The following is a 15,349-nucleotide window of genomic DNA, read 5'->3' on the forward strand; positions in this document are numbered from 1 at the left end:
GCGTGTTGTCATTGAATTTCTCACTGCAGAGAACGAAACTGTTGGGAGCATTCACAAATGTTTGTGTAGAGTTGATGGAGAATCTGCAGTCGAGAGAAGTATGGTTAGTCGCTGGGCACAGAGGGGAGGCCATTAGAAGATGGTTCGGCAGAGCTCCAGGGCTTCGTGGCCAGAACCAGGAGTGGTACCGACAGGTCATATACACCCTTGTGTCTCGCTGGAGGAAGGCCATGGAATGAGACGGAGATTACATGGAAACATAGGGAGTGTAGAAGAAACATCCTTCTGTCTTGTGTGTAAGTTTCATTGTGTTCAATAAATAATTGTTGAATAAAAAAAATGTGGTGCATTACGTTCTGGGCGACCCTCGTATCTATCTATCTATTTCAAGGGAAGCTGTGGCTGGTTTCCTGATTCACTCTCTGAGGAATCCCCGATCTGAGTCCAGATGGAAGGGAGGATGAGGACTAGAGAGAAGGCGACTCCGCTTGATTGAAGGCAAGAGCCGCTCGGTTCCGACTTCTGATCCCAATCCCAAGAGAGTGTCGCCACTGAGTGGTAAAGCAACCAAGTACAGATGGTCCTGGACTTATGACTATAATTGAGCCCAAAATGTATGTTGGGAGACATTTGTTAAGGGAGACCTTTGAAAAGTGTTCGGAAACTTCAGGTCGTGCAGAATGCAGCTGCGAGAGCAATCATGGGCTTCCCCAAATATGCCCATGTTACACCAACACTCCGCAGTCTGCATTGGTTGCTGATCAGTTTCCGGTCACAGTTCAAAGTGTTGCTTATGACCTATAAAGCCCTTCATGGCACCAGACCAGATTATCTCAGGGACCGCCTTCTGCTGCACGAATCCCAGCAACCGGTTAGGTCCCACAGAGTGGGTCTTCTCCGGGTCCCGTCAACTAAACAATGTTGCTTGGCGGGACCCAGGGGAAGAGCCTTCTCTGTGGCGGCCCCGGCTCTCTGGAACCAACTCCCCCCAGAGATTAGAATTGCCCCCATCCTCCTTGCCTTTCGTAAGCTTCTTAAAACCCACCTCTGCCGCCAAGCATGGGGGAATTGAAATACTCTTTCCCCCTAGGCCTCTACAATTTTATGCATGGTATGTCTGTATGTATGTTTGGTTTTATAATAAGGGTTTTTAACTGTTTTAATATTGGATTGTTATATGCTGTTTTTGTTAGTGTTGTTAGCCGCTCCAAGTCTACGGAGAGGGGCGGCATACAAATCCAATAAATATATAAATAAATAAAATAAATAAATAAGTGAGCTTTGCCCCATGTTATAACTATTCTAGCCACGGCTGTTCAGTGAATCCCTGCAGCTGTTAAAAGTTAGTAATAATAATTAATAATTATAATAATAATTTATTGTATTTTTATGTTGCCCCTCTCAGCAGACTCGGGGCGTCATAGAAATCCCATTGTTAAGAGAATAGGCGTTGATTGCTTACCTGAACGCCTCTTCTCGTACGGTGAGCGGGTACAGCAGTCACATGGGTTGCTCATGTCCAATCCGGTGGAACTGAGCCTAGTGTTAAAAAAGCTTGCCGGATCCGCCCCTTCCCCAGAATTCGCGAATCCATAGACTAGGCTCAGCTGTGAAGCTCTGTAGTGTTCAACTCTTATTGTTAGAGGAAAAAGGATTATAGAAGGTAAAGAAGACACATACAAGGGCGGGAAGTGACTGCTGTACCCGCTCACCGTACGAGAAGAGGCGTTCAGGTAAGCAATCAACGCCTATTCTCCGTACTGAAGGAGCGGGTCCAGCAGTCACATGGGACATACCCAAGAGATGGTCCCTAGGGAGGGATTAGATTGCTATCGTGTGAGATAACGGATTGGAGTACCCTTCTGCCGAAGGCAGCGTCCGCTGAAGCGTAAGCATCAATCTTGTAGTGCCTGATGAAGGAATTTGGCGAGGCCCAAGTGGCTGCTTTGCAGACCTCCTCCAACGGGGCTTGAGTCGCCCAAGCGGCCGAGGTGGCTGCGCTCCTGGTGGAATGCGCTGTGATGTTCCTTGGGACTGAGAGGGAGGCCGATTCGTAGGCCTTAGATATAGTCCCTCTGATCCAACGGCCTATTACTGTTGAAGACACTTTGGTACCCATGACTCTGGGGTGATAGGCTATAAACAGTGCTTCTGACCTCCGAAAGGGTCCAGTGCGTTGGATATAGATTCTCAGCGCTCTAATAAGATCCAGGGTGTGCCATCTAATTGCCAAGGGATGATCCCGTTGGAGGCAGAAGGATGGTAGGACAATATCCTGAGTTCTGTGGAACATGGAACTGACCTTGGGTAAGAAGGTGGGGTCCAGTCGCAAGACTACCTTGTCCTGATGAAATTGACAAAGGTCCTGCCTGATCGAGAGGGCAGCCAACTCCGAAATGCGTCGTGCAGAGGTAATAGCCACCAGGAATGCTACCTTAAAGGATAGGTACCTGAGGGACGCCGATTTTAAGGGTTCGTATGGTGCCTGCGTGAGGGAATGGAGAACCCGTGGCAAATCCCAGGATGGGTACCTGTGGACCTTGGAAGGTCTGAGGTTGGCTATGCCCTTGAGGAATTCCTGAACTTCAGGGAAGGATCGGAGAGGCTGTCTGCGGGGACCCCCTAGGACAGATGAAATGGCTGCCAGATGACGCCGGAGGGTGCTGGTGGAAAGTCCTTTATGGAAGCCTTGCATAAGGAAGGAAATGATTCTGTGTATGGGGATGCACAGAGGGGAGAGACCTTCCTGTAGACACCACTGGTGAAACTTGGACCACGTGTGGTCGTAGATTCGATTGGTCGAACCCCTTCTGGCCTTTAAAATGACCTCCACTGAATCGGGGTCATGACCACGCAGTTCTAAGTCTCTCCTGATAACAGCCAGGCGGTGAGGTGGAACCACTCCGGGTCTGGATGAAATGAAGCCCCCTGCCGCAGCATATCCCCCGAAACGGGGAGTCGCCAAGGGTCCTGGACGGACAGATGTTGGAGATCCGCGAACCAGGGCCGGCGGGGCCAATGAGGGGCGATTAAGATTACTCGGGCCCTCTCGGTGAGGACCTTGTGAATCACGTCCGGGAGAATTGGAATTGGAGGAAATGCGTAGAGTAGGCCTGGAGGCCATGGACTCCGGAGGGCATTGATTGCTTCCGCTCCCGGGGATGGAAATCTGGAAAAGAAGCGAGGGAGTTGGGCGTTCGCATTGGTCGCGAAGAGATCCAGGATTGGTAGGCCGAATCTGAGGCTGATTTGATGGAACAGGTCTTGATGGAGATTCCACTCTCCTGGGTCTATCGTTGCTCGAGATAGCCAATCCGCCTGGACGTTGAGGCTCCCCGAGATGTGGTCTGCTAGGAGCGACCGAAGATGTTTTTCCGCCCAAAGGCCTAACTTGAGGGCCTCCCTCATGAGGGCCTTGGATCTCGTGCCCCCCTGTCTGCAGATATGGCTTTTTGTGGCAATGTTGTCGGTGAGAATGAGAACGTGCCGGTTGGGAATGCGAGGAGAGAAATGCTTCAGAGCCAGGGAAACGGCTCTTAACTCTAGCCAATTGATTGGCCTGGAAGCTTCCTCCGGGGACCACGTGCCCTGGGCTATCATCCCCTGGGCGTGGGCGCCCCATCCCGATAGACTGGCATCTGTGGTGATGACAAATTGATCCGGGCACCTGAACGGGGATCCTTTGTCCATGGCCGGAGACTTCCACCACTTGAAGGATCTGCGAACACTTGGTGGGATGACAATGCGACGATTTGAGTTGCTGTGCCCCGATCTCTGAAAGGGTAATAGGAGCCACTGGAGTTCCCTAGCATGAAGGCGAGCCCAGGGAATGATGCCTATGCATGACACCATCTTCCCCAAAAGGGATGACAGAGTTACTATGGATACTGAAGAATTAGATAAGATGTTAGAAATTAACTCCCCTATACTGAGTTTTCTCTCGGGAGAGAGAAAAACCTGGGAGGATTCTGAATTAATAATGGATCCCAGGTGTAAGATGGATGTGGAAGGTTGGAGGTGACTTTTATCAAAGTTGATGGAAAATCCATGGTCCTGAAGGACTGACATGGTGACAGAAAGGTCTGTTTTCACTTTCTCTAGGGAGTTCCCATGAATCAAAATATCATCAAGATAACATAAAATGTGGATGGGAGACGCCCGGATATAGGCCGCCAGAGACCCCAAGAGCTTTGTAAAGACCCGAGGGGCCGAGGAAAGGCCAAATGGCATCGCCCTATATTGGAAATGCCTGCCTTGAAAGGAAAAACGTAAAAATTTTCTGTGGCATTTTGCTATAGGAATGTGGAGGTAGGCCTCAGTGAGGTCTAAGGAGACCATGAAATCTCCCGTGTGGATGGCGGCCAAAATAGAAGATAAGGAGTGCATCTTAAACTTCCTATATTTGATGAATAGGTTTAGCTTCTTTAAATCCAAAATAGCTCTCCAACCCCCGGAGGACTTTGGAACCATAAATAGGATGGAGTAAAAACCTAGGCCCTTCTGACCGGAAGGAACCGGTTGAATGGCTCTGATGGACAATAAATGAGAAATGGCCTCCTCCATACGGTTACAATCTGAGGAGGACCTGGGAGAAGGGCAGGAAATAAAACGTTTCGGGGGAGGAGAAATAAATTCTAAAAGAAGACCTGTTTGTTTTTTTTGTTTTTTTTTTTTTCAATTTTTTTATTATTTTTCATAAAAAGACAAACAAATACAAACAAACAATGAACATAAAGTGGGGGTGTATTTCCCCCGCTTCTTATGAAAGTATAAATTCAAATATAGAAAAAGAATACATATGTGTTAACTATTATAAAAAAAAAAGAAAAGATTAATAAATTTGGGTTGAAGTTTACAAATCTTAATGTGGGTATTAAGGTTAGTATAACATAGTTACCAGAAAGGAAAGATACCTTTAATATAATCCTAATTACTATAATAAAATAGTGTTAAACCTTCAATCTAAACAGTAAGACTAAATTCAACTATTATACTTCAAAAATCTTAATATATTGTTTATACTTATACATACATAGCTATATCATAATCATCAAAAAATCCTTTTAAACTAATATTACTATTGTTATCATCTAGATAAAAACTAATACAGAATAAAGAGAAAGAAAAAACAACCACTAAAAATATATCTTATTTTTTCTTATCTATCCATTTGTAAACGTTATTCCATGTTTCATAAAATTTAGTATCCTCTTGATCGTTTAATCTTCTTGTCATCATATCCATTTCAGCGCAATCTAATATCTTAGCTATAACCTCTTCTTCCTTGGGGATTTCCTCCCCTTTCCAGTTTTGCGCATATATTATTCTAGCCGCGGTTAATATATGTATGATTAAATAAAAAATTTCTTTCTTATAGATCTGGGTTGTGACACCTAATAGATAAAATTCCGGGGTATTATCTATATCTTGTTTTATTATTTCTTTTAATATTTTTTCAATCATCTTCCAATATAGTTTTGCTTTGCTACATGTCCACCATTGATGATAGTAAGTTCCTATATCCTTCTTACATTTCCAACATATTGGGGATGTTTTAGGAAACATTTTTGCTATCCTATTTGGTGGAAGATGCCATCTATAGAACATTTTGATTTGGTTTTCTTTTAAGGAAACTGATTTAGTCATTTTCCAATTATTAATCCAGACTTTCTCCCATGTGTCTATATCTATTTCCTTACCAATATTTCTACACCATCTTATCATAGTATCTTTTAAAGTCAACTCTATATTTTTATGAGCAATAAGTAGTTTATATATTTTCCCTATCATTTTTGTAGAGTTAGTGGTTATTAAGGTAGTTAAAGAATTCTTACTTTTATTAAAAATGTAAAGAGTTTTATCCTTCTGATATCTAGATCGGATCTGGGCATAGTGCCACCAATCTATTATTATCCCTTCTTCTTGTAGTTCAATTCTAGATTTAAGCTTCATCTGATCATTTAATAGTTCTTTATATCTATGAGTCATTTTCTTGTCCTTTATAGACTTTGGATGCGTTATTGCTTCTAAGGGGGCTAACCAATCTGGGATGCTTAAGAAATGATTCTTCTTTATATCTTTCCATACTTCTAGTAAGTATTTCCTTAATGTATGCCTTTTAAAGTATGAATGGTTTTTGTCCTTATCATACCATAAAAATGCGTGCCATCCAAGCATTAAATCATGTCCTTCTAGTTCGAGTGTTCTTTTATTATCTAAGATTATCCAATCTCTAAGCCATGTTAGTGCGGCGGCCTGATAGTATAATTTCCAATTTGGAAGGCCAAATCCTCCTCTTTCTTTGATATCTTCTAAGCAATTCATTTTTATCCTTGCTTTTTTACCTTGCCATATAAATTTTTTAACTAAGTTGGTTAAAGTTTTTAAAAAGATACCCCCTGGGTTTATTGGTATTGTCTGAAAAAGAAATAAGACCTTGGGTAAAATATTCATCTTAATTGTTGCAATTCTTCCTAAGAAAGATATTTTCAAATTGTTCCAGGTTGCTAAGTCTTTTTTAATTTCTGCTAACAATTTCATATAATTATCATTTTTTAATGTTATTGTTTTCGCTGTTAAATTTATTCCTAAATATTTTACCTTTTTTACAGTCTTTATTCCCGAAATAGTTTCTAATTTAGTTTCTAGTGTTTTGTTCATATTTTTAGTCAAGTAATGTGTTTTGTTTTTGTTTATCTTTAAACCTGCTACGTTTCCATATTGTTCAATGGTTTGTAATAAAGTAGGAACTGTTGTAGTCGGTTCTTCAATTATAAACATTAGATCATCTGCAAAGGCCTGGAGTTTATAGATTTCATCTCCTACGGTTAAACCTTTTATTCTGGGGTCCGCTCTTATTTTAATTAATAAGGTTTCAAGGGTCATAATAAATAACAATGGTGATATAGGACATCCTTGGCGAACTCCCTTATTTATATCAAGTATTGGTAATTGACTGTTATTCAATATTATATTCGTTGTTTGTTTTGAATATATGGTATCTATTAGATTAACAAATTTTGGGCCAAATCTCATTTTATTTAATTGCATTTTTATAAATATCCAATTAACGTTGTCGAAGGCTTTTTGAGCATCCAAAAACATTAAAGATGCCATCTTATCTGGGTGTTGTTCATAGTACTCTAGTATATTTATTACAGTTCTAATATTATTTTTAATTTGTCTCCCTGGAAGAAATCCATTTTGGTCTTGGTGTATTATTCCATTTATAACTCCTTTGAGTCTCTCTGCATAAATGGCAATAAAAATCTTATAGTCTACATTTAATAGTGATATAGGCCTATAATTTTTAATTTTTTCTGGTTCTGTACCCTGTTTATGTATTAAGGTTGTCAGTGATTCTGACCAAGATTTAGGAATTTTTCCATCAAGTCTACAGAAATTAAAAGTTTCTAACATATGATTTCTTATTGTTTCATTATCTATCTTGTACCATTCTGCAGGTATGGCATCTGGGCCTGTGGCCTTGTTGCTTTTCTGTTTTTTAATTGTTATTAGGAGTTCCTCCATTGTTATTGGTCCATCCATGGTAGCCTGTTGATCTTCTGTTATTTGTGGTAAATTTGAAGCCTCTAAATAATTAAAAACTTCATCTTCAATGACATGATCTTTAGCATATAATTCCTTGTAAAAATTATACACAATGTCTGCCTTACCTTCTGTATCGAATTTTATTTTACCATCTTTATCTTCTAATTTTTGGATTAATTTTGATTGACTCTGTTTTCTAAGTTTATACGCTAGCCATCTGCCAGGTTTATTTGCATATTCAAAGTATTGTTGCTTTGCTCTTTTAATCTTTTCAGTTAGTTGGTTTTGTTCTATAACTCTAATTTTATGTTTAATTACGTTTATTTCTGTCTTTAGATCTCTATTCTTAGTATGTTGCTGCGATAAGGATTCTAATTGTTTTAATTCGTTTGTTAATTGTAAATACTCTAATTTCTTTTCCTTATTGTATTTTGCTGTATAAGATATTGTTAAACCTCTTATGTACGCTTTAACTGTATCCCATAAGTTCTGTGGAGTAGTATCTGATGTTTTATTAATTTCAAAAAATATTTTTAATTCCTTTTCAATCCAATCCTTATATTTCTTGTCGTTTAATATATACCTGTTCATCCGCCAATTGTTCTGTTTATTATTCATCGTCATATAGACCACTATTGGATTATGATCGGCCCATGTATTAACGTCTATCTCGACTTCTCTTATTTGTTCTGCCACTGTTTTTGGTGCCCATAACATGTCAATTCTCGTCCAAATTTTGTGAGGATTGGAATAAAAGGTAAATTGCCTTTTGAGAGGGTGTCTTTCCCTCCAAATATCGCTTAATAATAGTTCCGCTTTCATTTTTTGAAAAGTACTGGGTAGCAAGTTTCTTCTTGTTTTTTTGCCTTTTCCCCTTTTTTTATTACCTCCCCCTCCTGAGTGGTCTAATTGTCTATTCGCGATAGCATTAAAATCACCTATTATCAATAGATTATCAATAGCTAAATCTGTTATTATTTGGTGTAAATTTTTATAGAATGTCATTTGGTCTTCATTGGGGGCATAAATAGAAACAACCACTAGAGGTCTGGGTTCAATGTCTACTTGTACAATCAATATCCTACCCTCTTTATCCTTATATATTTGTTTGGAATTTATAGAATTCTTGACATACATCACTACACCTCTTTTTTTTTGGTCTGCTAATGCAGCATACATTTTTCCAATTTTGGGATTCAACAGTAATTTTTGGTTATCTTTTTTAATATGAACTTCTTGTAGTATTGCAATCTGAACATTTTGGTTTCTGATTTTGGAAAAAATTTGCTTCCTTTTTCTTGGTTCGTTAAGTCCATTAACATTTACGGAAAAGATTTTCAAGTCTTTATTCGTTGTCATTTAATAGGTTTTTTGGTTTCTCGCTGAGGTTGAACTCTTCTAGAGCCTTGGTCCTGCTCTATTACTTGGGCAGTTGCCCCCAGGTTTTCTTCTTGCTGAATTAGTGATTTTTCCCCTGGTTGCTATTGAGCTGGTTGTAATTGGACCACTAGTTGCTTACTTGCATGGTCGGAGTGGCCCAAACCACTCTGTTCAAGAAAGAACATAGCTTGATCTACGTTTTCCAGTTTGTACCTTGTAGAGCGCCATGTCAGAGAAAGTCCTTGTGGAATAAGCCAACGGTAAGTGATATTTTCTTTAATCAAGATTTTGGTTAAAAAGTGGTAATCTCTTCTGTTTTCTCTGACACTTCTTGGAACTTGTTTTAATATCTTTATTTCTACTCCATGTCGTTGAGGCGGGGAGTTTCTTGAATAATGAAGTATCTCATCTCGCAACGCCTTTCTTGTGAATTTAATATGTATCTCTCTTGGGAGGTTGTGTCGACGGATATAGCTATTCGAAATTCGGTATACTTCATCGATTTCTTTCTGTAAAGCCATGGGGTCCTCTTGAAGTATACCTCCAATGATTTCCGCCATAGTCGTTTTTAAGTCTTCATCTTTTTCCTCTTTTATATTCTGAAATCGAAGTCCGTACGAAGCTCGTTGCATCTCCAGCTGGATGATAGATTCATCATATCTTTTGTATCTTTCATCAGCTCTCCCTTCAAGATACTCCATTCTTTTCTCATTTTTGTCAGCTTGCTCTTCAACTTTTTTAACTCGGTCATCACTTTCTTGAAGAGTTTGTTGAATCTGCTTTATCTGATCTTTCATCTCGCCCATATCAGCTTTCATTTGAGCCATCTCCACTTTAAATTCTGCCAAGTCAGCTTTTATGGCTTCTCTTTGTTGTGTTGCCTCCTCCTTTATGGCTTCTCTTTGTTGTGTTGCCTCCTCCTTTATGGCCTCTCTTTGTTGAGTGGCATCTTCTTGTGATTTGACCATAAAGTCCTTCAAAGCATTCAAAGTCTCATGAATAGTTGCAATATTGGACTGCATTGTTTTGTCTTTGTCTTTGTCTTTGGTAGACATGGTTAGCACTTGATGCGAAGGAGAAGAATGCGGTGACACTTGTGGAGATAGAGTAGTTGGTGTTGTTTGTTTCTTTGTTGTTTTAACAAAAGTTGAGGTGTGGGACATTATCAAATTAGAATCCACTATTTCAAATTTTAAGGTTAGTTTCAATTTTATATATAGTGAAAAGGAAAAGAAATTACTATAAATTCCAAATCTATTCAATATATTTTGTTTCCCTTATAATATGACTATACCAATTCAATAACAATTCAATTCATAACAAAGTTCAAAAGAAGAAGAGAAAAAAGAAATATTATTGTTTAGTGCCACAGGGAAGAAAAAACAAGTATTAGCCTTTTCAAGTAAAAGGAGGACAGAAAATGAAAGAAGAGAAGGAATATCAACTGTATATAGAAGACAAAAGAAAGAGAAGAAAAAAAAAGTTTTTTGGAAGAAAAGACTTTAGGAGGAGGGAAGAAAAAAAGAAAAGGGGAAAAAGTGAAGTAAAAAGAATTGTTCAAAAAGAAAAAGAAGGAGGGTGGTATTTTAGTTCAACTATTTAGAATAGAGCAGGAACCCAAGGTTTTAACAATGCATATAGTTCAAACCAAACTTCTTCTAGTAATAAAAATGTAAGGAAGAAAGTCAAAGAAAAATCAGGGGAAAAACCAGATAATTATTCAAAGACACAATAACAGTATTGTATACTTTAGTTCTTCTTATAAATCCTGTAATTTTGCTAGGAAGTAGAAATGAAGATCCAAATCTCAAAGGGTAAAGTTATATTTGATTTCAATTCAAAGTTCAAGGAGTAAAGCAATTCCAAAGCTTGCTTGTGTTCAAGATGGAGTCAGTTTATTTTCCAAATTCAAGACAGGAGCAAAGAACAAAGAAAGAGATCCCAAGATGGAGTCAAGTTAATTTTCGTGCAGCAGGCAGATGTTAAACCAAAGAGTTCTCAGCAAATAATCCAAAAGGTGTCAGCAATAATCCAAAAGGTGTCAGCAAATAGTCCAAAAGGCTCAGCAAGTATTCCAAATAGGTTAATCCAACAATAAGTAATCCAAGAAAAAAGTAATTTCAATCTCTTCTAGGTTCCATTTAATTCATGATTATTAAGTTATTCATATTGTGAAAATAGGCAGCAAGAAAGAAAAAAAAAGGCAGCAAGACTGTGTTCCTCCGCTTCAGAAATTAAGTCCAGAAGATTATGATTTTAAAAGTCTATCAAGAACAGATTCTGTTCATCACTAGAAATTTTCTTTAGCAGTTAAAATTTTCTAAATAGTCATATCAAATTTAAACTATTTTGTTAAAGCATAAAGTCAGAAAATTATTTTGTAGATTCCCAAGCTCACGTTCAAAATGGAAAAGTAAAAGTGAAGAAAAAAAAAAATTAGGTCCGGCTGTTATTTGCGGATGGGTTTAAACAAGAAAAAACTTTCACTTTCGCCCTGGAAAAAAAAACTTTTACTTAAAAGTTTTACGATCTTCTGACTTAAAAACGAAACAGAATGGAGATTTTTACCTTAAGTCCTTTCTCTGCTATATTCTTTTTCTATGTAGATGTAGATATTTTTACTTTCGCTTCTTTGCTTTTATTCTTCCCGCTGAGTGAGGGGAGAAAGCGCTGGCCGGTCCTCTTAAACAAAGAGGAGCGGTTCTCCCGTCTCCGAAGCTGCGGGGCGAACCGCTGCCTCTGGAGTCCTGGCGATGGGTCCTCGGGCAGAGGAGAGCCCCCTGTTCATGGATCGGGCCATCCGGGCCCGATCCGATCGCAATTGCGACCTTCGGAGGGGGTAGAAGAGATTCGCCTGGCAGAGCCCTGCCAGACACGTCTCGCCGCGATCTCCACCAAACCGGAAGCCAAAAGAAGACCTGTTTGAACAGTGTCAATGACCCAGGGGTCCTTGGAGGTGAGACGCCAATTAGAGGCGAAATGGGCTAGGCGACCCCCTATGGGAATTGAGGAAAGATTACCATCTAGGTTTTTTTGAAGCCCTGTTAGAGGACGCTCCCCTTTGGAAGCGAAAACCTCTGCCCCTGGAGTTCCTACCTTGGGAACGAAAGCGGGGGGAATACTGACCTGGAGATCTCTGATAGGACGCCGCTTGATCTTGCTGGCGCCCTGGGCGACGAAAGGACTGCGTTTTGGTAGCCTTTTTTGTGGTTGGACCCAAAACTTTCTTCTTGTCCGTGGTTTCCGTGAGGAGTGGATCCAGAAGATCACCGAAAAGAAGGTCGCGCTTTAAGGGTCCCTGGGATAACTGCCACTTCTGGCGTACTCCCGCTTGCCAAGGGCGAATCCATAGGAGTCTTCTTGCCGTTGTAGAAGCTGCAATAGACTTAGCAGAAAATCTAGTAGATTGCAAGGTGGCATCAGCCACGTACTGGGCAGCTGCAAAGACCTTGTTGAAGTCTTGCTGACCTCTCAAGTCATCGGGAGGAATATGCTGTTGAAGTTGGCGAAGCCACAGAAGCATGGCTCTGGAGAAAAAGGAAGCTGCTGCAGAACTTTTAATGGCCCAGGAATCTGCGGTGAATCCTCTTTTGAGCATTTGTTCAATCCGCTTGTCCTCTGGGCGGAGGACTTCCTCCGCTTCGCCTGGCACAGCCGCTGCCGAGTGAAGGATCTTGACAGGTTCATCCGGTTTGGGAAAGGATAGAAGCTCTTCATAGGAAGAGGAAAGTTTGTACAACTTTCTGTCCTTGGTGGAGGGATTAAGGCCAGAGGCTGGGAAATCCCACTGTTTGAGTAAAGCATCTTTAAACAATTTAGGCATAGGAATTACCTCGTTATCCTCCTGTTCCTCTGTGAAGTAAGGTAAATTCTCCTCCGGGGGATCAGTGGTAGTGGAGGCTTGTTTCTCCTGGGCCGCTAATCCCGTAGAAATTCTAGCTTTGAGGAGGAGAGATTTGAATAATTGAGAAGGAAAAATAGTAATTGGAGAAGGAACCTTTATTTGGGATTCCTCATCATCTGAGAGGCCTTGAAAGGGATCCTCATCATCCTCCATATCCTCATATTCGTCCTGAGAGGAATCTGAGTCATCCTGAATAGGAGCTCTAACCGCTGGGGAAGAACCCAAGGGGCGGGAGGGACGAGGAGGAGGAGGAGGTAAGGGAAGCTCATTGATGGTGGAGAGTTTGGCATCAATGGCCTTGGACAACACAGCAAAAATAGATTGGAACTCAGGAGGTAAACTAGAAATATCAGCAGGAAAGGCAGAAGAATCCCTAAAGGCCTGGGAGGATCCTGGCTGGGGGGAATCTTCAATAATATCTGGTTCCTCTGGACCTATGCCCCATAGGTTAGGTTGGGGTCTGTCTAGGTTAGGCTCATCCAGAGATAACACAGGGACCCCAGAAGGAGGTAGATTAGAAGCCTCTGGGGGGTCTTGACTACTGAGTACTTGGGCCTGTACTTTCAAACGTTTTGCTGATTTGTCATGGATTCTTTGTAGGGCTAGGTCCCTTCTCTTCTCGGCCCTGGTGACCTTGGTCGAGGGGCGGGCCCCTGGAGAAGAGGAGGAAGAGGCCTGGGGGATACTAGTAATCTCATCGCCTGTAGGCCTGGCCTCTCTGGGACCTTTAGTTGTGCCTCTCTTGGGAAAAGTAGCCATAGTCTGACAATTAACAGAAGACAAGGCTGAGCCAATAACTGAATAATTAAGGAGAAGAATTTCAAGGACTTCCCAAGAGGAATGGATCCTGCTTCGAGGCCTCGAAGCTGCTGAGACTTGAGGGCAATCTGGGCAAACCCAGAGTTCGTGTCCCCAAATCCAGCGGGGCCAGCCTCCCTAAACTTTTTAATTAAGTAAACCAAGGCACTCTGGTTGGAGGCTTAGCCGGTGGAGAATTAAGCCTGGGCGTCCCAAGACCCGCTCCGGGATCCACGCGGTGGACTGAGGCCTACGCGGCTGGCAAGGGGCCAACACGAGAGGCCTAAATTTAAAAAGGGCGCGAAGGCCTTCGCGCCGAAAAATCGCTCCGTAATATTCTTAAAGGGAAAGCGATCGACTAAGTCCAGGAGACTAGAAAGACGTCTCACTCCGCAGGAGGTATTTCTTAAGCCCTTTAATATTATACAATAATGAATCAATAAATCAATAAATCAATACTTGCACCAAGACCTCCAGGCCAAAGGATTAAAAGAATCCACAAGCGGCAGCGGGAATCGTAACCGGCAAGACCGCCGGGGGAAAACGAAACCGCAACTTCTCCAAGGAAAAAAGCCGAGCCACAAACGGCTGGCGCTATTAGTGCAAGTAAATAATAAGGATAAAACAATTCTTACTACTTTTGAAGGGAAAGATCGAAGGGAAGGTGTTAGAATGTTGAACGAGCTATCACAATACAACCGCAGGATATGCGAACTGAGCGAATTCTGGGGAAGGGGCGGATCCGGCAAGCTTTTTTAACACTAGGCTCAGTTCCACCGGATTGGACATGAGCAACCCATGTGACTGCTGGACCCGCTCCTTCAGTACGGAGAATCCCGCTTCCCTATTAACTTAGCTTGTCAGGAGTTGGCAAAAGGGGACCGCATGGCCACACGATGCTGTGACTGTCACAAACATGAACCAGCGACCAAGGGTCTGAATTTTGATCATGTCACTACAGCGACATAGCAATGGTTGTGAGAAAAATAGCACTAATACTAGCACTTAGACTTATATACCGCTTCCTAGTGCTTTTACAGCCTTCTCTAAGCGGTTTACAGAATCAGCCTCTTGCCCCCAATAATCTGGGTCTTCATTTGACCCACCTGGGAAGGATGGAAGGCTGAGTCAACCTTGAGCTGGTCTGCAATACGGCATTCTAACCACAGATGGATGGAAGGAAGGAAGGAAGGAAGGAAGGAAGGAAGGAAGGGAGGGAGGGAGGAAGAGGGAAGGAAGAGGGAAGGGAGGAAGGGAGGAAGGAAGAGGGAAGGAAGGAAGGAAGAGGGAAGGAAGGAAGGGAGGGAGGGAGGAAGAAAGGAAGAGGGAAGGAAGGGAGGGCATTAGCAATAGAACTTAGACATATACTGCTTCACAAAGCTTTTACAGCCTTCTCTAAAGAGGTTTACAGAGAGTCAGCCTCTTGCCCCCCACAATCTGGGTCCTCATTTGACCCACCTCAGAAGGTTGGAAGGATGAGTCAACTTTGAGCTGGTCAGGATCGAACCTCTGGCAATTGGTAGAGTTAGCTTGCAATACGGCACTCTAGCCATGGATGGATGGATGTATTCAGTGTATAAGATGCAGTGACATTTCCTTTTTTTTTTTTTTTGGGAGAGGGGGAGGTGTGTCTTATAGTCTGAAAAATATAATAACTGTCTTGCTTGGCAACAGAAATTTTGGGCTCAACCAGTTATAGTAAGTTGAGGACTTACC

At 41.5% G+C, this 15,349-nt stretch overlaps 1 protein-coding gene across 2 annotated transcripts in view; it reads right to left on the minus strand.

Moving 5' to 3' along the window:
- LOC139171428 (ubiquitin carboxyl-terminal hydrolase 12-like) overlaps nt 1–15,349 on the minus strand; it is a 75,507-nt gene that overhangs the window by 9,460 nt on the left and 50,698 nt on the right. The window lies entirely within an intron of this gene.

Source organism: Erythrolamprus reginae, chromosome 8 (genome assembly GCF_031021105.1).
Source record: "Erythrolamprus reginae isolate rEryReg1 chromosome 8, rEryReg1.hap1, whole genome shotgun sequence".
NCBI classification, from domain to species: domain Eukaryota; kingdom Metazoa; phylum Chordata; class Lepidosauria; order Squamata; family Dipsadidae; genus Erythrolamprus; species Erythrolamprus reginae.